Source organism: Saccostrea echinata, unplaced genomic scaffold (genome assembly GCF_033153115.1).
Source record: "Saccostrea echinata isolate AGI-Se365-2 ecotype Australia unplaced genomic scaffold, CSIRO_AGI_Sech_v1 ptg000032l, whole genome shotgun sequence".
In the NCBI taxonomy this organism is placed as follows: domain Eukaryota; kingdom Metazoa; phylum Mollusca; class Bivalvia; order Ostreida; family Ostreidae; genus Saccostrea; species Saccostrea echinata.
In genome coordinates, this window is record NW_026889781.1 from 7,790,965 (window position 1) to 7,814,892 (window position 23,928).

The 23,928-nt window shown below is 32.4% G+C and overlaps 1 long non-coding RNA gene across 1 annotated transcript; it reads right to left on the reverse strand.

The window, feature by feature from the left end:
• Nucleotides 1–21,248: 21,248 nt before the first annotated feature.
• LOC133197991 (uncharacterized) lies at nt 21,249–21,981 on the reverse strand. The gene is made up of 3 exons (XR_009722477.1): nt 21,915–21,981; nt 21,518–21,581; nt 21,249–21,329 (listed from the first exon to the last, which is right to left on the reverse strand). It is a non-coding gene; the product is annotated as an uncharacterized LOC133197991 (long non-coding RNA).
• Nucleotides 21,982–23,928: the final 1,947 nt, after the last annotated feature.

Genomic DNA, 23,928 nt, shown 5'->3' on the forward strand with positions numbered 1-23,928 from the left:
AGTATACCCATATCGAAAAAAGTCCGAAAGCAGTAACACAGATCAATTCACTCTGATTTTTCCAATCCCGTGCAACAATAAACTATGTTCTGTACTGTATATGTCAAGATAGCATTTGATATGATGACTGAAGCCCTGTCAGAATTTACATTTATATTTTTAGTTATTGTGTGAATTATTATAATATTATATCATAATTTTATTACATTATAACATGGACTATTTACTTTTTGAATTAAGGTTTTAGAAGTATGTCAAACAAATTTCAAAATAAGAACTGTAATTTCTTTATTTCATTTATCTTCTGCGAAAAGAAGCACCCTTTGAGTGATCTATAATTTAAATTAATAAATAAGATTTCTATAAAACAAAAAGCCTTGACTATATAATAACTCACTTGTTCCTGAATGAAGAGTGGGTAATATGAAGATATTGCTTAAGTGTTTTTACCCCTGACTAAATCAGAGGATCTAGTGAAAGGGTCTTTTCATATGATAACTTTTCGAAATTCAGTCTTAGTTGTTTAATCAAAAGTGTGTGTGTGTGTGTGTGTGTGTGTGTGTGTGTGAGGAAAGAGAGATAACATAAACGATTTCAATATTTACCTCACGACGCCTCCGTAGTCTTCCCCATCTCTTCTTTGTGCTTGTGTCAGATGCAGTAACAAAAGAACCTTAGAAGTAAATCAAATACATTACTGAAAGTTACCGTTCACGGTAGCTCAGTCGGTAGAGCGCTCGCTTCGTGATCGGGAGGTCGTGAGTTCTAATCTCGGCCGCGACTGACCAAAGTCGATAATGGCCCTGAGTGCCGAGTAAAGGTCAAAATTTGAAGCCCTTCACCGGTATATGGTGACGTCTCTATATGAGTGAAAAATTCTCGAATGGGACGTAAAACAACATACAGTCAATCAATCAATCATTACTGAAAGTTAAAACGTTATAAATGAGCGTAAGCAATTGCTATTGGATATGTAATTAGCTTTTATTTTCTATCAGATTTACATCAAGAATTAGTCGTGATCAATTTAAAGTTAAAATATATTTTTTGGACATATTAATGGTTTTGAACCAAGTTGGGATATATGGTTTCCAATCCCAATTAAAGCTATGCAGACCTTATATTCTTACCATCGATTCATGGTTTGTATTAATAAATTAGCGATTATTACAAGTGTATGAAGAGGAAAATTTCACAGTGCATATTCAATGTTAAAAGAGTATTTGAAGATTTAATATCTTAATTATTCAGGCTAACTCGTTTATACCAGAACTTTCTGACGGTAACATGCAAGATAGAGAAACGAACACAGAAAATTAAAAAAATAACGTGAAATAGAACGACTGTATAGAAAATTAAGATGGAATTCAAATACTTTTTGTGACGGTTTGCAAAGATAGAGATGAATAGCCATCTTTTGATCAGCGGGTAAGATACACTACATAATTGTAGCAATACATGTGATAGGAAATAAAAAAGTTAAAAACAGTATGCACATGTCGAGCAAATTCACAGGCTTATGAAAATGTACTGAATCATACCTTAAATTAGTCTTTCAAGGTATGAAAATTAGAAAGCTAAAAAGAAAAAAAAACTAATGATCTGTGATATCTGTATGTAATGATAAAGCATATCTTGAATTTTTGTTGGGGCTATTTAAAAGTAAGTTTTTGATGAAACTTTAACATACTAACAAAGGAAGACATCTTTTTTAACATTTATGTGAATTTTTCTTTTTTGAGGGACATTTTGAAATGAAATTTGAAAGTAAATATTTTTATGCTACATCTAGTAATTAGGTAATAATACTTCGGAAAGAACATACATATTTCTTTATTTATCCTGCAAGTCGGGTAAAAATGAATGAAGCCTACATAATAAAATGAAAACTGTCTAATTTTCGTTTTGCTGGCATAATAAAATATACCAAGAAGGCACAGAAGCTACTTCAAAATGGATTCTAAAGTTATATATTTTCACATCAGTAAAATAAACAAGCAGATAATCGAAAAAAGTAGATAAGACAGGTTACTTACCGTTAAACAGATGTATAGGTATCGCATCGTGTCTCTTGGATTTGAAAACGGTTGATGAAGAAGCACGCTCAAAATTACTCTTTATATACCACATAACTCTAAAAAAAGAAATGGGGTACAATTTCACAATATTTGCAATATTTCTAAAAAGAAAGGATGTTAATAGAATAGATGACGTAAAATGTTTTAATAAACAGTGCATTTTGTCAATAAATGGTCTGAGGTTTCCAAATGTAAAACAGCTGTTCCTTGTTTATTGCTCAACATATTTCAAAAATAACATTAGTCCTTGGAACTTTACAACATATGGTCAATTTGTCCAGTTTTAGGTACACGTTTAATATGAAGAGAACAGTAATCAAGTTCAAAAGTCAATTAAAACAATACAAATTTAGAGCAGAGCAAACATGGACCTCTAAAACATCAGCGGTGGGATCAGGTTCCATGGAGGAGTAAGCACTGCCTGTCGACCGGTCACATCTGCCGTATGCTCCTTGTCATGATCGGGTAAGTCGAAAAATCCGTGTACAATTCAGTGAGAAAATAATGGTCTAATAATTATATACATACCCATTAAGACATATTTTGTTGATACTCTATAACTATAATTTTCTTCAGTTAAAATCAGTAAAAAAAAAAAAGTCATCCTGTTTTATTAACGCTATTTCTTTTAACTGTTTTTATCAGCAAATTGTTATTAATGCATTTGTCATCCACTTTTTCCCAACCTTCCCTCTTTGCAGTTTTGTATGAGAGCAATCGTTTGCTGTTTAATGAATATTGATTTCTTTCATTGACCCCCCTCCCCTTTTTGGGTTAGGGTACAGTCAAACCGTCTCATTGAGTGTATCTCGAAAATTACATCCATCATTCCACAACAAATAACTTTTTACAAAGTCACTGTATCGAAACCATTTTTTTTAATGCAAATATATTCCATTTGTCCGCGTAATACCATGCATGGACCGTTCAATTTCCATTTGCTGTAGAATCTTCTAGATACTTCAGCAAAATGAAGAATGCATTGATGATAATTAAAAAAAAACAATGATTAAAAATATTGAATTCCGTGTCACTGAACATATAAGAAAATAAGAATATTTTAGTGAATAAATAATAAATGAAGTTTAATAAATATATTAACTATATAATGATTTGATTGTCCTCTCGGTGACATAGATCCCCCAAAGCGCGCCCATCTTTTTTTCCATTTTTGCTATTCGGGGTAGATTATCGAAATTACTTCAATTAAATTCGCTTCTCTTGCTGATCATGTAAATTGCAATATAGTTTACGGACAGCAGCTCATGTGTGATGCAATATTGATGGTGCAAGCGGTGACTCTTGTGCAAGTCTTTCTGAGTTTATTATGGCGCCTGATCCCTCCTCTGCTGTTTTAAGAGGTCCGTGTTTTCCCTGTTCCAAATTTGTATTGTTTTAATGGACTTTTAAGCTTGATTAATTTTCGTTTTCTTCATATTTCATGAAATGAAAGAATGGCAAAATGCAAATATTTGTGAGATATTCTTTTTTTTAAAATCATCGCAATAGATAGAATGATGTTTTTTTTAACAAATATATCTTGTTTACCTATATAGCAGCTTAAATATTTATGAAAATTATTTCTGAAAAGAGTATTTTTTCAGAAATATATGGTTAATGGAATTTGAGAGGACGAATTATAGATAGGGATTTTCATATGAGGATTGAAAATTTTATGGCGTCCTACCATACTATTGTAGTTTTTTTTATTGATTTAATGGAGGTTTTACATTGGGGCACTCAAAAATAACATTTCCAGATTTAAAGAAATTCATGTTAATCGATAATGTGCATGTATGTGTAATTGCTGTGTGTAAGAAAGGAAATATGAGAAGGAAGAAGCTTTAGTTTGTTCGGGAATGCTCTGTCTTAACATGTAAATTACTAGTATGCTAGGTTAAAAAAAATCCAGGTGCTTCTCTTCAGAATTTCAACTGTTATTTACATTTTAGTTCTATTTTGATATTAAATTTGCAAAAATATCGGAAAGGAAATGAATGGTAAAACCTGTAGATTAAACGTACATGTATATAAAGAATTGTCTTACAAGTGCTTATGTATCCGTTGTTTAAAGTTTAAATCTCTAAAATGTTTTTCCATAGACCATACTAGTTATTAGACCTTTCTCGCTTAAAAATCCTGTAATGGAAAAGAGTGATTCTTGTTGATTCAAAGGTTGTTCAAATGCAAGGGTAATACGCCATAAAAGAATTTATAAATCCGGCTCTGTCCGACGCTCGTTTACTTCAAAAAGCCTCATATAAAGTAAATAACTCATATAGAATTAAATAAAGAATCAGATACAAGCAGATGTCAACCGATAAATAAGTTAAATTGTATTATAATTATTTTTTAAGGTCTTCCGTTTTCCTTCTTAGGTTTCTTTTCCACAATATTTATTTTTTTTCTTAGGGATTTTGTGCACGCGAGTTCTCGGAAACGGCTTGCTCGATTTTCATGAAACTTCCAGGTCTGATTAGTACATCAAAAAATCTAGACATATATTTTTATGTTTTGATGACATCACTTCCGGTTCCGATATTTCTGCATTTTAATGAATTTTAGAGGGATAGTTTGTCTGCGAGTTTTCTCAAAAATGGCTAAAGTGAGAAACTTGAGATTTTCAGCGCTGATAAAATAATATATGTAGATGTGACAAACGTATTTCATTCTCACCGGAATTGCTGCATGCCAACGCTCGAAAAAAGGCATATCGAGAATTTCAAAATTTTTAACACCTTTTCTACAATATCTCTTTACCTGTAAATATTTTGTTAAAACATGTAGAACAAAAGAAGTGCAGAATTACAAGATCTTTCAAACGATATCATGGAAATGGGGCTGGCCCCTAAAACAAGAGGCCCAAGGGCCTCAACAATCACCTGAGTATAATACAACAATTTAGAGGATCCATAGAGTATAAAATAAACTGATAGATGAAGCTTTATTCCCAAAAAGCATGAGAAATAGGATGATCAGGATCAACAAAATAATTAGTTAATAACTCATAAATTATGTTCTGATCTGTCCCCATTTATCACTATCACCATGCAGACTATTAACAAACTATTAGTGCATCTGTACTATTTTTAACACAATATCAGAACCTTTCACATTGGCCTCTCTTGGTCTTTGAAGAACAATTAATAAGATAAAATATTTTTGTCTCATTTTTATTTATCTATCATATACAATTCTACCTGATCATTAAAACTATAAAAGTACTTTTTGTATTATACAATAAAAATTACTGCATAATTCACTTATTCTATTAACCTTTCACATGCATTACTTACAGTGATTAATTATCAGAAGTGAATGGCAAAGGGGAATAACTTAATAGAGCCCTGGTCAGAATCAGAACACTTGACCAAATAGTCCAGATGTTAAAAGATCTGGTAAAAATGCCCTTGCTTACTAAAACTATTAAACTGTTTGCTTCTGATATGCCCAGGAGCAGAGAAGATTTTCAAAGAAATATAAAAATTTATTTTCACTACAGATTCAACACAGCTCTTCCCTTACACCAGAATCCATGACCCAGGGTCATGAAATTCAAAAATTTGAAGAGGTACCCTCATCATCATAACTATACACTTGTTGAAGATTTTCAAGGAAGTAACACATTTTCACTAAATTATCAATAGACTCCCCCCCCCCCCTTCGAGAAACACCAGAATCCCTGATCTTGGGACCACAGGTTTAAAAAAATTGTAAGAAGCACCCTTGATCATCATAACTATGCACTTTGTGTACCTCCTCAACACCAAGGTGCAGTCAGGATTATTGAACGAGGCCGAGTCTAATTCGAGTGCGCATGACTTTGCGCAGCTGTTTAGTTTCATGCATTCTTAGGTGCAACATAACGTTTATCCTAAGTATTGTAATTTTGTTACAAAATTAACATTATATTACATCATCTGAACGTTTATGGGTCTTAAAATGTGGTTTTAAGACAATGATTAGGAATAAACGCTGAAATGGCTTTCACGACGACATTATTTTCCGGTTCTCTAAGCAATGCATGACGCTGAAGAATGACGCATGACTCGCTTGAGTTTTCAAGACGTCCATGGACATTTTATTAAAAACTGTTGACAAAACATCAAAAGAAACATACCAACAATCTAAACATTGTTATTTTGTACCAAAATTACTTATCTTATCCTAACTTAACTTTTTAATAGATCCTAGACCAAACCAGATGGTCAACTTTTTTTAAGATTTCACGATTTGGTGACTTTTTACAATAACTGTCATGTATTTGATTGAAAAGGAAATCCCTAGGGCAGACATACAAAAAAACATGGGGAAAATTTGATAATTTGGCGCTTTTCCAACAAATTCTCATAGGATTCAATAGTAAAATTTGACAACTTTTGAAATGCCCCCCTAAGAAATCGGGATGGTAAACATTTAATTTTTTATCGTAAAATAATAAAAAAATTCATTCAAGAAAATTCATCAAAATATCTAGGGTGGAAAAAATTAGAGTCGGCCTCGTTAATATAATTAAAGCGTTTTCACTATATAATCAATAGAGCTCCACCCTAACACCAGAACCCCTTACCCAAAGGACCATGAAATTCACAATTTTTGAAGAGGCATTCTTTGCTCATCATAATTGTGCTCTTAGTTTGTTTAAATGATACCCAGCATCATAGAAGAAGATTTTCAAAGAATTGTTTGTTTGTTTATTGTTTAACGTCCCTATCGAGAATTTTTCACTCATATGAAGACGCTTCAAAGAATTAATGCATTTCACTATATCATCAATAAGAATTAATGCATTTCACTATATTATCAATAGAGCCCCGCCCTAACACTACAACCCCTGACCCAGGGGCCATGAAATTCACAATTCTGGAAAAAGCACCCATTCTCATCATAATTATGTACTAAGTTAGTTTGTTTAATACCCAGGAGCAGAGAAGAAGATTTTCAAAGAATTAAGGTATTTTCATTGTATTATCAATAGAGCCCCGCCCTAACACCAGAACCTCTGACCCTGGGGCTATGAAATTCACAATTTTCGAAGAGGAATTCTTGCTCATTATAACTATGTACTAAGTTAGTTTGTCTAATACCCAGAAGCAGAGAAGAAGATTTTCAAAGATTTAATGTTTTTTCACTATATTATCAATAGAGCCCCGCCCTAACACTAGAACCCCTGACCCTGGGGCCATGAAATTCACAATTTTGAAAGAGGCATTCTTGCTCATCATAAATATGTACTAAGTTAGTTTGTTTAATACTCAGAAGCAGAGAAGAAGATTTTCAAAGGAATAATGCACTTTCACTATATGATCTATATAGCCTCACCCTAGCACCAGAACTCCTAACCCTGGGATCATGAATTTCACAATTTTGGTAGAGGGCTTTATGCTTATTACAATCATGCCAACAGTTTGACTTGTCGATGTCCAGGAGTAAGGAAGAAGTTTTTTAAAGATTGCATTAATTTTGGTAGTTTTAGCCCCACCACTCAGGCCCCAGGGGGGCAGGGACCATGAAAGTCACAATTTTTTTCCCCTTTACCCATAGATGCTATATGCCGAAATTGGTTGAAATTCGATCAGCGGTTTCAGAGAAGAAGCTGAAAATGTTCAAATCTTAACGGACGACGCACATCGCAAAACGCACGACGACAGACGAAAACAGATAGCAATAGGTCACCGTGCGGGTTTCAAAATACAACTGACTCTCTTTGTTGACCACGTGATGTAATACCATCCTTGGCTAGGCGAAATTAATTAGGCGTGGCGTCTAGAAAGGCGTGGGTCTAAAAAAAAATTACAATAAAGGAAGTTTACAAGCATTTAATTCTTAAGGAATCCTCTACATAAATACCAGCATTAAATACATAAATATAATTATAATAATTGTTGTTTAAAAAGGGAGCGGCCAAATTATTTTTTTTTTTTTTTTTTTGTTTGTTTGTTTGCATCATAAAGTATTTTTCCATTTCAGAAACACAAATTTTAAAAATAAAAACTTTAAATTTACATAAAACTTTGGAATTGAGAGGAAGAAAAGGAAGATTAAATTAGAGGATTCCTTCCAATTCAGGAGACGTAAAGGTAACATGTCCCTTTCGCTTGAGACAGATAAAGAAAACATGCTAACGATATCCCCAAAAACACCTGTATCAGATGACTTTTAAATAGAATTAGGATGGAATTACACAATACCTGCATTATGTTTCAAACAGAAAGGTTGCAAATAGAATGCTAGACGTAAAATGATCCTCAAAACGATACACATTGTCAATAGAAGGTTTAATGTGCCCATTGTTAAACATCTGTTCGTTATATATTGCTTAAAATATTTTTTTAAAAAGCATTGAGATGACAAACTGTCCTAGGGATAGGCAATTTGTCCAATTTAAACAAACCAGGAATAGAAAAAGCAAACTTTTATAAAGTGATTATATAAAAACTTTTAATACTGTATAATTGTTCTTTACACAGCATCCGTGCTTCGATTAAAAACTCCAATAGAAAAACTACTTTCATCTAACACATGTCCATCATAACTAATTAGATATGTATCTAATGGTTCTCTGTCCTTAGCTCACCTCAGCTGAAAGCTCAAGTAAGCTTTTCTGGTCAAATTTTGTCCGGTGTCTGTATGTTTATTCGTCCGTCTGTCTGTAAACATCACATTTTCGACCTCTTCTCCAGAACCATGGGGCCAATTTCAATCAAACCTATTAAAAAGCATCCTTTTGTTACGGGAATTCAAGTTTGAGGGACCACACCCTCTTTCAAGGGGAGACAATCAAGAACTAGTTAAAATTGGTGGCTTGATTAAAAAAAAACTCAATACTTGTTAAATATTTTTTCTTCAGTTTGTAAGCATATAGAACCTATCCAGGGCAAACATTACCTCACAAAATTCCACCACCCCCTTCCCCCTATAATCAGTAAATGCATACGTGAAAACCCTTTTCAAAAGGAATATATATAAACTCATTACTTAACTGCTTTCAACAAAATTCTTAAAAAAAAATACAAAGAATTTAATGAAAAATTCAAATTAAAACAGATAATCTTAATTGAAATCTGTCAAAATTGATAAAACGCGCAATTTCGATGATTTCCTGAATAGCACCTGTTTTCTGGGTTTTTGAAGTTGCTTGAAAATGAATAAATGTTCCTAATTATATACATGTATTTGAAATATTTCACATGACATTCCATAGTTTTAACACATGCGGCTACAGTTATTGACCCAGGTTTCCTCAGAACATGCAAGCATTTCCCAAGTAACATTACTTTTAGAACAATGTAGTGGATCAAAGTGCGTGCGAATCCAGAGTTACAGACAAGGCGACAGTCAATTCCAAAGTGTCTGTCAATGCAGCCATTGTCACATTTCCCAGAATTTGAGTAACATCCGTTTTTGCAGTAAAAATTACAGATTTAATGCTTTAATAAAAACCAGGTTTACATCCATTACTGCAGAAACAAGTGATATTATTACAGAAGTTGCCTTTGCAATAGGCACTGCACTCTACAGTACAATTTGGTCCAAAATATGCGGAATTACATTTAAAAAAATTCACAGTGTAGTTATATTTTTCTGTTAGATCTGAAAAGTAGGTTTTAAGTCATGGTGTAAATGTCAAGAAGTAAAACGACAAGTCAAAGTAACTATGATATGCTTATAGCAATTTGAAAAGTCAATGTATGGGTTTGAATTGTGTAGCGTATAAAAGAACGAATGCATACAAAACAAAGTAAAGTCAAGGATTTTTATACATACCGTTTTGAAACAGTGAAATAAAGCCCAGCACAGTCCGTTAGGTATTATTTGTCTAAATTTTGCGAGATACACAAACTCTATTAAGTACTAGAGATTATCTCCCATGCTGGGTCAATGATACGTTTGAAAACTATATTCAGAATGAGAATGTCTAGATTTCAATTTTTAATCAAAAAGTGCAAGGGCATGGCGACAACCCAAGAGGTAGGGTTTTTTTGGTTTGCCTTCCCCTTGCACCTTTTGGTTAAATTTGACATTTCATATTTTGATCCAAAATCGGACACCACGTGACTATAGAGGGTCACATGATGACGAAAAGCGATGGACATACTCTTTAAAATGCCATTAAGGTATTTCATATCGATTTTCATAATTAAAAAATAAGACGGTTGAATTTTAAGTGTCCCTTTTTGGGGGTTGTTTTAAAAAAAAAAAACGTTGCCTTAAGTGTACTGCGTTTAAAAACCTCCTCAAGAACAGCAAAACCATACTTAGTCATATAAAAATGGAAGCAATCTCAGTAGTGTAAATTCTTGTTTGTTTAGATCAGGACCCCAGGGACAGAATGGGGCCACAGTGGGGATCAAAGTTTTACAAAAATTTGTACAGGGAGAATTATTTAAAAATCTCATAAAAAACATCAAAGGTATGATAGGTCATATTGATATGAAAGCATCCTCAGGAAGTGTAAAATCATATCTGTTCAAATCATGACTCCCAGGGGTAGGGTGGGCCAAATAGGGGATCAAAAGTCTACATAGGAATATATAGGATCACATATGAAAAGTCTTCTCAAGAACAACAAAGCTATGATTAGTCATATAAATATTTTTTGCCCCTCTGTTTGCTTGATCAGTCAGCAATTGCCATTCGGACTATTGTATATTAGGTCACTGGTGTCCGTCAATTCATTCTCTAGGCGGTTTTCACTAATTTTAAAATTCTTCACAAAGTCTTTCATCGAGTCTTTTATTTGAGTCGTGATTCTGTTGCTGTTTGTATCACAAGAAGTATCTACTTACAGCGATCAAGAATCTTCTTTTTTTAAGTTTTTTTTTTTAATTCCGTCTTTTGGTTTAATATTTTGGGTGTTTCCTGGAAAGCTTACACCATCCTTGTCTAAGACTTATGGAATTTGTAGTTTTAAGGTGAGTATCGTCCAATTGATTAGCGTACGACGTTTATGAGTTCATATCACAGAATGTCATATCCACCATGGACGTTAACTTTGCGGTCATATAGAAGCTTTACTTTTTGCAAATATTTTTTCATACGAAACCTTAAGAGAAGCTGTCTGTAACCATTGAGAATTATCTTGAAAAAAAAAAGTGGAAAGTGCAAAAATCACAAATCTGAACAAAACTTTCACACTTTTGTGCATAGTGATAGTAAATTATAAAGAAGTAAAAAATACGGGAATTGTGCATCCTGTTACTATGGCAACGGAACGTGCCCACAGATACATGTAATTCATTAGATGTTGTATTTTTCAACCTTTTCACAATTATTTCCAATAAAACAAATTCCCAACAATGTACATCGACAGGAAATTCGAGAAAACACATAGATCATTATATTTATTCCTCCTTTTTCTTTCAAATGTGTCATCAATGAGGGTCAGAAAAGAGCATTTATAACTTCTTTTCAGACATTATTTTTTCTGACGCACAACGGGGTTGTCAATAATTATACATGCCGTTTCTCAGACAGCTGCTAATGCTACCAATATAGTAAATAAAAACAGTTAAACAATTTACTCTTTTTTTGTAAAAGCTAAAAACACTCTAAACTAGTTCCTTCTATTTTACTTAACGATTACCCCCTTGATGCGAACTCTCTAGAATTAAAGGAAGAAATTAATAATCAGTGCTTAGCACGCGGGTACGTTAAGCCAGTACACAGATCATATTTCGGCGAATTTAGACTTTTTTCGTAAAATGTAACATTGATAAATCGGAAAAGCCATAGATAAAACATTTACTATTATCATCCATTGTATAGACGTCATTCAGTCTTAGGCTAAAAGAAGCACTCCACTACGACGTCATCACGTGACGTCTATAAATAGAAAAATTACCTTAATGAAAAAATGAAAAGTTCAACACTACCCCAGGGATAATTCATTTCTTTTTGTGAAAATAATTATGTAAAAACATCACTGGACCATGAAAAGTGCTGCTAGAATCCTACACTCCAAACACAGAAACAAATATTCCAAAGTTTCGCATGAAACCTTACCAAAATTTTTACATTTTATACATACGATCAAGGAATTGTCACCAATTTATGTTAACCACACGATTCTAGCAGCACTTTCCAAGTACTATAGAATACAAGTTTTCGATACAAACAAAAATTATGTTTCACAGTATGCGGCGTAGTGTTGAACTTTTGCATCTTTGTTGTTATAGAGCGACAGAGGAAAGGCTGATTGGGATTTCAAAGCACTGCATGTGTTCATTACAAGAAAACATGATAAGAATATATCAGCGTACCTGATTCATAATCTTTAATTCCATATGAATCACACATTACATCCACGGTATATGCTTTAAAACTCCCATTTCATATACTTGTTTACATGAATTCTCGTCACATTTCATTTTCACTCGGCAAATATTTGATCAATTGTTATGACGTCATGGGTTTGGTATTTAAGCCCCGTGATAAATTCTTAGCTATTTATACCACCCAAAAACGACAAGATTTAGTTTAAATTATGTTTTTGAATGATTTCATTCATTTCTTGGACCTGAAATTAAACTTTAAATACCGATATTAAGAAATCATTATTTGTAAAGATCACTTCATACAGCTTACTATGACGTCATATTGTAAAGGCAAGTAGGATATCTCTGGGTGTAGCCTTAACATACCCGCACAGACATCAACATGCAACAATTTCCTGAAAAGGTAATGTATATATTTGCATTTTTTTCCTGCAAATTAAGTTCTCTCAGTTAGTTAATGGTGAAGTTAGAATCTGTGTAAAAATTTCAAATTTATACAAAATGTCTTGATTTGCAGATGTCAAACCTATATATGTTTACTAGGGATGGCAGCGAATATTCGAACATTCGAATATTCATTCGATGAGTTGATATTCGAATATGAATTTAAGATTCGAATATTCGATGTTTTTTCAGATTTCATAAAAAGAAGTACTGTGATTAATGAATTTTGATTAGAACAGTGCTGGGATTATCCCTGTTTAATTTACTAGTGATCAAATTAATTTTGATCGCCTGATTTCTTTCACTACTTTCGTATCTTATAGATCTACTAAATTATATGTATCTTGTTTTTTTTGAGTAAGGTGTTAAAGAATTGTACAATAATGCTTTATGTATAAAACAAAACGTTCTTTCATAGTTTTTATTAGATACGATCAGATCTAGAATCGAGGAAAACAAAATGAATTTTTAGAATGTCTAAAAGGCTTGAAGAGTATACTTATCAAAATAAAATTAATTGATCATTAAATGAATGTCCGATAGAATTAGTCTCTAATTAATATTGTAAAGGGCTTAATTTCAGAAAAAATGTGTAAATTACTTATTATCTCGGGTTGTAATCATAATCCTGAATTTTATATTTATTATCGGGAATTTAGTTAATTAACTAGAAAAATTGTCTATGGAAATATTTGTTTACATTGTATCAAAGATTATAATGCTATCTCTTATTAGGCAGATAATTGTTATTTATTACACGTATTGAAATCTGATCAGTATACCGTTATGACTATATTGCCTAAGGTAAGACGACTGGTTCCTCAGTTGGAGCTACTATAAACACACGTTTCATTTGTTAAAATTATACTTTTCTACATTTAAATCAATATTTTTTTTCAAACATTGTCAAATATCAAATGGAATTTCTTATTGTACACCTACAAAAGTCTTCATACAATTTTACTTCCAATATAAGTATACCTACGCTAAACCTCTCATGAGAGTAGGATGATGCATATTTAAAATAAAACAGATTTTATTTATTTTATCGAATATTCGAATATATTCGAATACTTTCATTGAATATTCGAATATGAATTATTGACAAAATTGACATCCCTAATGTTTACATATCTGATATCAGCAGTCAAAAATCGATCATAACAAAATGCATATCAGAGTATGAATATTCAATAGATTTATTACATAAACACCATTTAATAAAATATTTTGATGATTTTTTTAAATGGATTTACAACTGATTACTGAAAATGAATATGATAAAGGGCCTATATCATCCCTTAATATATGGTATGAGATCAATATCATATTGTCTTGCATTTATAAACCCGGCATATTAAATGTGAACTTCTTGATCATCATTTAACTTGTTTACAAATGTTACTTCCGAAATGAATCAAATTATTGAGTAATTTTATCGTTTGTTTTCAGAATAATTACAAAAATGGATTTTCCATGTACATTTCAAGCAATATCAAGTAAAATACATGAATGTGGTGAAGGCAGGCTGAGGACATCAGATGAGACAGTTAAATGTAACATACTATCAATTTCTCAATGTAAAAAAGAGATATGGGACCACCTTTTCAAATTTGATTTATCGAAGGAAAATATACAAAGTGAAGCTGATTTGCTAAGACTGCACGGAGGCTTTTTTGACCCAAATTTCTGTTACTGTTTGCCCTGTGCATAGGGCAGAATATGACACAGAATGGAGACGATCATCTTTATGCATGGTGCAGATTCAGTGTGGGAAGGGAGGGAGTAAAAAAACATATAAAGCTTTGGAGAAGACATCTGTCAGCATTGAACAAAGCAAATTTATATTTGAAAAAGACAATATGCATATTCCTGTTGGCTCAGGTAATCTACTTATGCTTCACAATTATTTTTATTTTATCAAAAATGTCAAGAATGCTATGAAGTAATTCAGACAAAAGTTGTTCAGATCTTTTAGTTTTTAAAGGATTTATTTGTTTTTTATTCTTTCATGAGAAAGTTATTTGTCACTTGTTATCATCAAGTCAACATCTTGTGAAACCTGGTAAACTTACACATTATTGTATGCAAAAATATATTGATAATCAGTCATTTTGTAGGAATATGTGGAAAGTGCGGATCAGAACTGCTCCAAAGAATGGAAGCTACAATAGTACTATAATGGTAAATATATTGCAATGTACATGCATGTATACTAGTTACCATATAAATCACGATATATCATTGTCAAATATATTGATTTCAAAAGAAGGTGAACATTCTGTTTAATAAATTATAATATGTACTGAGAAGTATTACACCACAACACACTACAATTTTAAAATCCTTTAATTAGAAACATCCCAAACTGAAATTGGTGAGCACACTATAAATTGTCAATTATGCATGTTTAAATTACACCACTGCTGTGTAAATGCTGAGTCCAGTTTTTTTTTTTTATTATTATTATTATTGTTTTTGAGTTTTACTGCTCATCCATCAAACAAATACAGACCTGTACAAGTATAAGCTAACAGGAGAGTGAAATAACAAGATACAAATATACAATACAAACTTAATTTGCCAGATCAGGTGAAGTGAGGGGATACTAAGGAATGACCTAGTCAGCTATGATATAGTTGTCGTGATATTCTCAAAGATATAAGATCAGTATCATCAAATGATAAGATAAATTCATTGATGAAGACAAATGATTAATTTGATTAAGCTAGGAGTGAACAGCCTAATAAGGTAAAGGAATGCAAACATAAAGCTAATTACTTTTTATATCCCCACCATGAAATGGTTGGGGCAAATCTTGCCCCTTTCCTTCTGCCATTCCATTATTCTATAATTCTGTTAAAGTTACCTTTTCCAGACTTTCTAGCTCACCTGAGCCGAAAGTGAAAGTGCCCTTTTCTGATCACAATTTGTCTAGCGAAATCTGTCTGTCCGTCCGAAACGTGAAATCAAACATATGCAATGACTATGTTTTTGTAACCCAAATAAATTTGCTGAAATATGCATGATTTTTACACCTGCATGAATTTAGCTTCATGTAAAAGACATAGCACATGGTACTGTAATATTGTCTTATATTTATAAAAAAAATTTCAGGGACAAGTGCTTATGGACAGCCAAGGAGAGGATGAATTTTCAGTGACAGAAACAGCTTCCTCACAGTTTTCTTTGCTTTGTGAGCGGAAGGATTCTCAGGAGAGTCCCTCAAGAAAAAGAAAAGCAGCACTGAATGAATTTTTAGCAGCAGTAGATATAAGCCCCATAAAAAACTCTGAGTGTTGACTTTGACCTAGCTTCCGAGAGGACAAAGAATGATTACGTCAAGAAAGCGAAGCAAATAATGCATGGTGTTTTACAGATCCTGGTCCCTGAACAGAAATCGAAAATAGAAAATGCTTTATATTCAATGCCAGATACAGAGAAGATGTTAGAATCTGACTCTTGTGCCTATTATAGTATTGTAAGTTGGGGAGCTCAGAGACAGATTCTTAGTTTGTTAGTTCAACATTACAGCTTTAATGATTTGAAAAAAAAAAATATTCCAGAGCTGACTCGTTATAAGTATTCTGCTGCACGTAAACATGCTGCAACATTTGGTGTTGCAACTCTTGTCCCTGACAAAAAGCAAGTCCGAGGAAAAGTTTCATCTCAACAAGTAAAGCACTTCCTGGATTTCATTATGTCCCCAGCCATTATGACAGATGCACCCTTTGAAGACATATTTAGCTACTTCTGTGTTGTAATTATGTACCATCCAAAATTATCACTTTAATTACAGCTATGTTGTCTCCATGGCTACACTATAATATAGCATTTACTTTCAATATTTCTTGATACCATCTGTGTCACGCAACAAGGTCTTTAAGATATATATTTAGCACTATTCATTCATTAAGTTGACAGTATTAATTAAAACTTAGCCACAAACTGTGTGTTTCTATGATATTTTACCATAGTAACCATATTTATTTTAAAAATAAATTGCTATAGTCTTTGTGCATAAGGCCAAGTACTTATTTTGTTTGGGTATTTTTTTACTATTGGCATTTAGGTTTCATCACATTACACCTATCATAAATGAATACTGAGCATTTTCAGCATGTAAATTGTATGCAAAATGTATCCATGGTTACCATCATTTTAGAGATATCCAAATAATTTTTTTGCAGCATAGGTAGCAACATGGTGTAATTGTAAGTGGTCAAATTGATTTTTTTAGTATTTGTCAAGACTTATAATAAAGATTCATAGTAGTAAAAAAATCATTTTTTTTTATCTGTTACCATGGCAACCAAGAGATTTAACAACCAATTTTTTTTATATATTTGTTTCAAGTATGAAGCCATGTATGAATGAGCAGAGTTTCATCAAAATTGTTGATCATGCATGCCAAAAAAAAAAATTCTTACAATGAGTGGCTCTTAAACAGATTTCTGAAAATGTTGCTGAATTTAAAACAAAAAATGGTCTTTTGGTCAGGTTAGGAACAAAAAACAAAAAGTTGTTTAACTGATTTTATTTTTTATAATAGAAATCTAACATTTGTTATTTCTTTCTATATGAAAGACTTTACCAGACTGTGTTGTTCCCCTGAAAAATTTTTGCTCAAAAATCTGTTGTTTTATTGAATTTTTGATTGTATAAAATGGAAGTTATTTTGGTTGCCATGGCAACCATGTTTAGTAAAATATAAAAAATTTGATTTCATAAAAATTTTATTTAAGCATTGTTAATTTACCTTAAACTTATAAAAATAGGTATCTCACCATCTTATTTGTATTTATTTTGCATTTAAAGAGGTATATTATTCAGTTTTTAAAGGCTTTGTTGCTTGTTACCATGGTAGCAACAAAGTGATCAATAAAATTTTATAAACTGAGTTTAAGTAACTTACCCAAGTGTTTTTATTAATTCTATCAATAATGCTTTATATAATGATAAGATTTTTTAATAAAAAAAATTTTGCATTTTCCAAAAAATTCTCGTTGATTACAGACAGCTTCTCTTAAGTACACTAACGCTTTTGTTTGGGTTATTGATGTTGCCTTCAGTCTATCTTAATTCAAATTTATAGTAAATAATCAAATAAATCCGAAAAAAACAGTTTATGAGTCATTTGTAGATCAATTTCATAGAATTTGTTTCTTTATCTCTCTCTCTCTCTCTCTCTCTCTCTCTCTCTCTCTCTCTCTCTCTCTCTCTATATATATATATATATATATATATATATATATATATTACGCGTGAACGGTTTTATCTATTTTATCCCGAGGGGGCATGTAACACCTGGGGTGTAATTAGATGAGAGGAGTGCCGAGCACGCGGTTTCGGGGGAGAACCAAAAAAAGAAGGCTGCGTAGATAGGCAGACGTAGTTAACTTGGTTGAATGTATATCGGTACTTGGGTTAGGAAGATTAGGGGCAGTCAAGCCTCTATATTTCTTAGTAGCGAAGTATAAATAGACAATAGGGTAGTTTGGGCTGTTTTAGAAGAGAGAAGGAAGAAGCTATATCCAGTTATGCGGCAAGCAAGGAAAGACAAGAAGAGAACAAAACTTGTCCGTGGTATCCTTTATATTGACGGAGAAGTGTGCACGCCTCCCGCTGGATCCACTCCCCTGACATCTACAGCTCAGCAAAATCCAGCGAGCCAGGATACTCCATGGGAAACTAACGAGCGTCAACCTTTAAAAAGACAACCTCAAATGTCAACTCCCGATCGTCCAAGGTAGGGACGAACAGGAGAACAGTCAACTCCGAATAACAGCAATGTATACATAAGAGTAATGTAAATAATTTGAAAATATTTTCTTTAAATGTTTGTGGTGTTAAAAAACAAGTTACTCTATAACGAATTTACAGAGTTCATCGAAAAATATGATGTAATAGGACTTCTGAAACAAAAAACGACGATTCTGATAAAATTTAAATACCTTGCTATGCAACTTTCATGAAAAACAGAAAGAAACTTAAGAATATTCGAGCTGGGGGTATTATTTTAGCAGTTAAGGATAACATTGTTAAACATGTCAAAGTCATAAACACTTACTGTAAATATGTTTTATGGTTTAAAGTAGACAAACTGTTACTCAATACCAATGAAGATGTACTGTGTGGTATTGTTTACATAGTAAACGCAGTACAGTTAAGGCAACATTTTCTATAAAAAGGCACCAAAAACGAGACACTTAAAGTTCAACCGTCTAATTTTTTTAGCATGAAACTCTATCTGAAATATCTTAACGGCTTTATGAAGAGTTTGTCCATCGCTTTTCACATCGGTATTTTTTGTCATCATGTGACCCTCTAAAGTCACGTGAGCTGCGATTTTAGGTCAAAATATGAAATGTCAAATTTAACCAAAAAGTGCAAGGGCAAGGCAAACAATATTTGAACTGCACAAGGTTTCATTGTGTCCCTTGGTATCTAGCCTATCGAAAAACTGATGCTCATTCAGTCAGATTTCTGAAATATTTAAGTTATTCATTGAAAACAAACACCAGTATTCAAAAATAGGGTATTTTTCATCATTTAATCGGAAATTTTAAATTGCCTAATGAATTACAAAGAAATGAGCATCACTTTTTAAAAACTATACAGTAAAATAAAGAATTTAAAATAAAAACCTACCTCTTGGGTTGTCGCCTTGCCCTTGCACTTTTTGATTAAAAATTGAAATCTTAATACATTCATTCTAAATATAGTTTTCAAACGCATCATTGACCCAGCATGGAAGATAACTCTGTGATACTTAGTAGAGTGTGTGTACCTCGCAAATTTTAAACAAATAATACCTACGGACTGCGCTGGGCTTTATTTTACTAAATCAAAACGGTATGCATAAAAAAATCTTTGACTTTACTTTGTTTTGTATATCTTCGTTCTTTTATACGCTGCACAAGACGTATTTGACACCTACCGCATTTCCTCCGTTCGCCTAAAATTTGCCGCAACATCCATCATGTCAATGAACTGGAAAATGCCCATGGTTAAAAATATTGAAAGATTCAGTCATTTGTAATAAAAAAAAAAATAGACAGCCCCTATCAATGATAAAACATTTATTCTTCCTCAGTAGACACACAGAAAAAATATCTCCAACAGAACTTAGTAGTTTTTTTTTAATTTTTTTTTTATGTGATTATTTTAGTTATCAAACCTTCAACTGTTTATGGATTCTAGACTACGTTAAAAGCTTTAAGAACAGAAGGAAGGGATTGGGGTGCTTACTCCTGTATTTAATAACCTGTTTTCCTTTCTACAGATCTACCCCCCCCCCCTCCCCCCACCAGTTTGCCTCTGGCTCCTTTGATACCATATACTTACTGGCATGTTAAAAATAAATTATTAAACAGTGTTTACATCAGGTTTTACTTATTTGGGTATTGTAGCACAAATCATATCGGCGTAGAGGGGGAAGGGGGGGGGGGGGGCTTTAGTCTCATGTTTTTGAGTAATTATCAATCAATGCGCAAACAAGATAATCATAGTAAAAATTTTGTAATCAAGAAACAGATACTCTGTTAAATAACAGGTGAACACAATATACATGCTGAAATTTAGATTTTGTTGTACCTCAAAACACAGACAGGCGCATACCAGAATGGAAGTGAAATGTACGCAGAGAACGGCTGGGGTCCGCTTTGAGACCCCCAGTGGGTCCAGATGAGGGCCCAGGGGCGAAGTCCCTGGAAGCTCATGGTTTTTACCAAATATTTCATTCAAAATCATGCCATTTCGAGTGTCTTTAGAAAATACAAGACATAGTAATATTGTTTTTAACACAAAGTTAAATACTTCCGTGCAAATTTATTGTACATGTAGAGGCTGAATATTTTTTTAAAAAGATATATTGGTATCATCTTTCGGCAACAAATATAATTATAATTTCAATTTTTAACAAAAATAATATTTCAAATCATATTCTAGTGGATCACAGCATTCAACGGTTGATATTTTCTCAAAGATCTTAAAATAAATTATCAATGTGTTGTAGAAGAATTACAAATTAATGAATGTTTTATTTGGTTTTGGCAATGATTTAATAAAATATTACAATTTTTTTTTAATTTTTTTTTTTTTATAAAGACATGGTAATATAGAATTTGAATTTGAATCGAAACAGTATGAGATAAAATAATTTGAAACACAAATATTTGCTGGATGGTATTGATATTTTTTCTCTTCTCACAAATCTCTCCCTTCCCTCCCCCCCCCCCCATTTTTTTTTAATTTGTAAACGATGTTTACGCATCTGCGTATTTGCGTATAAGCAGCTACGCGCCTGTCAGAATACATGCAAGTAAACTTAAGATACTCAAATCTTAACAGCCTTCAAACTTTCACACCATTGTACTGTTAAAAATTCAAAGTATTAGTCACTAGAAAATTTATTTAATAAAAACAGCCTTTCAAATTCAAAGACAAGCTGTGAAGGGATATCTGAGCAGGTGCAAAATATTTCAAACAGTCCACAGTTCAAAAACAGTTCTTCTGGATGAAATCAATTCTGAAAACAAAATGAAATACCATTATGGAAGGTTCATTGGTGTTTTAAAAAAGTGATACTCAAAACAATGCATTGAGTAACATGGAGAGCATAATTGTACATGACTCTACTGTTTTTGTTATCAAAACATTTCAATAAGCTTGCTACATGTAGGAATATGTATGGTTTAGAGCTTATATGGAGCATACCTTTTTATTTTATTGGTGGAAACACTTGCTGCCTGAATGAATTGTTCAAATTGTTTGGGAGTAGCTACAACACAATATATATGTAATGAGTGAAAAACATAATGATTACTATTGTAGAATGAAATGACATTGCATTGTACAAAACAAACCATGCTATACTATATTTTCTGAAATTCATAAAATAAATGGAAACAAACTTTTGATACAAATCTTTTCTGGAAAATTGAAACCTATATGACATTTGCAAAAGTAGAATTGGTAGCTATACTTAATTTAAGTAAAAAAAAATCAATATACTAGAGATAACATTTAATTCTTTCACCTATACAACATTAAAAAAAATATTTAACACTGGCATACTATAAAATTAATGTGAAATGCTTTAGTGTGATCATACCCAGTGGAGAAATTGATGCATCTACTTTGATAGTTCTAGCTGATGTAAATGCCAGTTTTAACCAGTTCTGTGACAGCTACAATGAGAAAAGAATTATACATATAAACAGTACATAAATACATGTATATACATATATGACTGACTTAATGTACATGTAGTCAGACAAATGAAAATTCAAACATTTTATTTTCATTAATGTAGAAATTCTACAAATTTACAGCCTAGTGATACAGATAGTAAAATTTCTATGATGAATTTAAAATATAAAGCACTGGTAAAAACTGAAATCTTAAAATTCACATATTTTTGATTGCCAGAGGTATAAATTAAAATTTATAGGGTCTTATACTCTTGTATGTACAGTGCACATACATTGTACACTGTGCAGTTTGACTTCACAAATACAATTTAAGTGTGACTGCATCTAAATTATACTATTTGATATCATGACGTGCTGTGCTTATATTATGTTACATGTTTGTACATGTATGCCAAAGGACAACATCATTGCATGTTTAAAAGTGTGCAACTTTCATAATGTGTGTGTTTTTTTGTGTGTGTGGGTGAGGGGGTACACACAAGGCACTGCATTGCAGTTTGTGACGGACTGTAACAATACATCTTATTGTACATGTTCAAGGTTATTTTACATCGATGTAAAGAATAGTATGTCAACATGTTAATGCCTATGCACATACACACCAAGTAGTGAACAGAAAGGGACCTAGGGAGGTAGTGCGGATCGTCTCAGTTTTCCATGATTTCCCGAAATAACGTCATCATCTTCTCATCAAAAAGATAAACAAGGCCCAGGTCTCTCATTTTATCCCTTTTCTCTTTAAAGATTGCCTGATTGTTGCATTTATCCACTGCATATCTCAGCTGCTGTCGCCACGTTTTTAGATGTAAACAACAGTCCGTTTCACCGAGTGCAAGCGCTTGGCTGAAGCCGAATGCAGCCAAACGACACAATAAGAAGAGAATTATTTCGAAGACGTGTTGTTACTATATAAGAGAAAATCACTAATGTTTATTTATTTAAACCTGAAAATACAGATATTCATTACAAATTCTCGCAATCATCATTAAATAGCTTTTTTGAGCTCTATTTCCTTATATGGATCTATCTAGGCGGAGCAACTGTCATGACGTCAAAGCTCATTATGACCTCATTACCATATTATCTTCATGTGTAGCCTTAACTGTACTGCGAATACTCCTCCCCTGACTGTTTTTTAGAAGTCGAACAAGAGTTAATCAGTTTAGTAAATGATTATAAGTATGTGTATTTAATGGGTGATTTTAATGCAGGAACTGGTCATTTATTTGAATATTTTACTCCTGATAATGTTTTGACAAATATAAATGTATGCGATGATTTTTCCCATAGTGAAACTGAAGCACTTTCTACCATTTTTGAAAAACTTTCAATACCCTTACAGAGAATAGTTCAAGACACGATTGTTAATAATTTTGATTATAAATTAGTAGACTTTTGCAAGAACAATGATATTTTTATATTTAATGGCCGTTTAGGTAATGACAAAAACATTGGTGCAGTTACATGTAAAAATTGTAATACATTTGAAAATGCTCTGGCTAGTATAAATGTTATAGAAGCTATACAAAATTTTGATATACATGATTTTTGCAATCTTTTATCGGATGCTCATAGGCCAGTATTTTTTACAATCTTTAATCTCAAGAATCGATTAGAAAATACGTGCATAAGTGTAAACCAGTCGAGTGTGAAGTTGTGGTGTCCAGATAAAGCCGATCAATTTTGTAGTAATATTGCCCTGTCAAGCGTAACAGCTATTGAAAATTCTCTGAATGAATTATCCATCCACATTGACACAGTCAACGAATCTGACATATAATGCAATATAGTTAAGGGGTGCAATGGAAATATCAGTGTCTGTTTTGATATTTTTTTTTTTATTTTTTTTTTCGGACATTTTTTTATTTGTTTGTTTTTTTTTCAACAAAAATCAAACAATTTGTTTTTGGTTGA